Genomic DNA, 3,146 nt, shown 5'->3' with positions numbered 1-3,146 from the left:
TCAGTTGCCAGTAATTTCAGAATCATACCAAATAGCAGTGAAAACAATAAGCATTATTTTATTACTCCTATGTTTATTAGGAAAAGATCTAGTATAATCCTATTGCATTCAAAATGTTCTTTTGTTTTTAGATATGTACTTTTTATGATATTATAAAAGGTTTTTCTATGTCTATATTTTGTAGAGTTTTTAGCATAAATAAATGTTTCACTTTGTCAAAGGTTTTTTTGCATCTATTGAGATAATTGTATAGTTTGTGATGCTTTTTTTTAAATAATTGTGTTGATTACTTTGCTAATGTAGAACCATCTTTCTATCCTTAGTAAAAATCCATTTTTGTCATAATGAAATATTTCTTTTATGAGTCACTTTCTGATTTACAAGAATTTATAACTTTAACCAATATTCGCAAAGTATATTTGGTCTATAGCTCTTCTACACTTTATCCTTTACAGTTTAAATATTAAGATGAGATTGTTTCCAAAAAAAAGATTTGGAAAAGTGTTTTCTTTTTAAATTTCTGAGAATAATTTGTCAAATATGGATACTAAATTTTCTTTTAAAATTTGATACATTTTTTATATAAATACATCAAAATCAAGAATGTTTTTCCCTTGGTATATGTCTTAACTAATTCCAATTCTTTCTGAGATTGGATTATCTAATATGCTTATTTGGTCCTCTGAAGGTTGAGAATTTATTATTTTGAATTTTTTATCTTTTATATTCTCCAATTTGTTAGCTTGTCACTCTATAATACATTCTGATTATTATTTCACCTCTTTTTGCAATGATTTTCCCTTGCTCACTTGCTATTTTGTAAATTTGATTTTCTGTGTTTTTCTTTTTAATGAGATTGGCTAAAGGCTTGCAACTTTATTAATTTTTTCAAAGAAGGAGCTTTTAATTTGACTTATTTTTGGGTTGGGTTTTTCTCCTCTAAACTTAATCTCTTTTTTATGGTGCTTTTATGTTTAGATATTTTCGGACTTCCTAATTTTTAAATGCACATTTAATTTTTTCTTTTTCTATTTGTTCATGTATATTTGTAAGGGCATATTTTTTCTCTGAGGACTGCTTTAGTTGCATCCCAGAAATTTTGATATTTGTTTCATCATTATAATTTTCTTTCACATAATAATTAATTACTTCTATGATTTATTCTTTGGTCTTTTAATTGGATTTCATTGTTAAATCTTCATGTGAGTCTGAATCTTTCCTTTCATTCCCCAACTTGAATGCTGTTTTTATTGCATTATCACATTATACAATATTGCAATTTATGTATAATTGCAATGTATTTGATTGCATATGCAATTATATGCATCATCTGTAAAGATTCAAGCTCCAGCTTTATAGTTCTGTTCCTCTCCTTCAACTTCATTCTTGGAAAAGCTGCTCTTTTTAAAAAAATTATTTTAGTGGCTCTTTTTTTGGATAAAATCCATCTCCATTGTTGATTGTTGTAATTCAGTCTTTTCAGTTAAGACAAACTCTTCATGAACCCATTTGGGCTTTTCTTGGCAAAGAGTGGTTTGCCATTTATTTTTCCAGCTCATTTTACAGATGATGAAATGGAAGCAAACGGAGCTAAGTGACTTGCCCAGGCTTACAGAGTGAGTGTCTGAGGCTGAATTTGAATTCAGGTTTTCCTGACTTCAGGCCCTGCACTCTATCCACTCTATCACCCAACTGTACTATACTATTCATTGAACATTTATTGAGTACATATGTAAGACACTGTGCTTCATGCCAGGGGATGAGCAATGCTAAAACAAGATATTTCTGTCCTAAAAGAACTGACCATCCAAACTTTCTCCCAAGGTTCATGATTATTTAATCTCAGTTTTAGATGGGACCTTCCCAGGTGTCATTTTATCCAGCAATCATAGCTGATAGCAATTCCATCTACAGCCTTCTCTGTTTTAGATCCTCATCTTCCATCACCTGGATAACTATAATAGCCTCCTAAATGATCTCATAGCCTTCAATCGCTTTTCTCTCCCTCCTAACCTCCACACAGCTGTCACTGACATTCCATGTCACTACTCTGTTTAAGAAGCTACAGTAGTTCCCTGTAACCAAGAGAGTATTAACTTAGGATATGCAAAATTTTCCACCTAATATTTTGACACTATATTTCAATTTAATTGATTTTCTTTGAAATCATACATATTTCTATTTTAACATATTTAACATGTATTGGAGTACTTGCCATCTAGGGATGGGGATGGCAGAAGAAGGGGATAATTTGGAACAGAAGGCTTTGCAAGGGTTAGTGTTGAAAAATTACCCATGTATATGTTTTATAAATAAAAAGCTTTAATAAAATTTAAAAGAAAAGAAAAAAATCATATGTATTTTAGTTTGTATATTTAAAATGATAGTATGTTTTTTAAAAAGAGGTTCATGTTTTAAAGAAAGAGGTCAACAGCCTTCCAAGGGCATTCACAACACAAAATATTAAGCCTTTCATTTGCCTCTAGGATAAAATGTCAAGTCTTCTGTCTCACTTTAGAAACTCTCCCTAATTCTACCTTTCCAGACATGTTGATTTCTTCATACATTCTACATTCCAGTCAAATTGTCCCGCTTCCTCTTACTTTTATACAAAGTCTCTCTGATTTGGCATAAGCTGTCCATCAGAATTGGCTTTCAGTCCCTCCTTGCAACCACCTTGATAATCACTGGTGAACTTCAAAGCTCAGCTCCAATGGCACGGCCCACTGTAGGAAACCTATGCTTGCCACTTTCCTTCTCCAAGTAATTACTATGAATATATTTTGTATTGAATGTAAATGTTGTTCTCCCCCAACAGAAAATAACCTCCTTAAGGAGGTTCTTTTTCTTCTTTATATCCCCTCTAGCTCATTAACTGGAATATAATAGATAAATGAATTTAATCAAAAAGCATTTCTATGATTTCACCTAATAGTTTCAAGTCAAGAGATACTGTTACCTTTTGAGGCAGCTCATTCCACTTGAGTATCATCCTAATTATTAAGAGAATAGTTTTTCCTTATATTAAACTTAAATTTATATCTTTGCAATTTCTTTCTGGAGTAATATGGATGAAGTTCTGCAACTGGATCATTAATGGCAGTTTGAAGCAAGCATTGCATAAGTATAGAACCTCAGTTACCTAT

Source organism: Sarcophilus harrisii, chromosome 2, assembly GCF_902635505.1.
Source record: "Sarcophilus harrisii chromosome 2, mSarHar1.11, whole genome shotgun sequence".
NCBI lineage: Eukaryota > Metazoa > Chordata > Mammalia > Dasyuromorphia > Dasyuridae > Sarcophilus > Sarcophilus harrisii.
Note: the sequence above shows the minus strand (reverse complement) of the source record.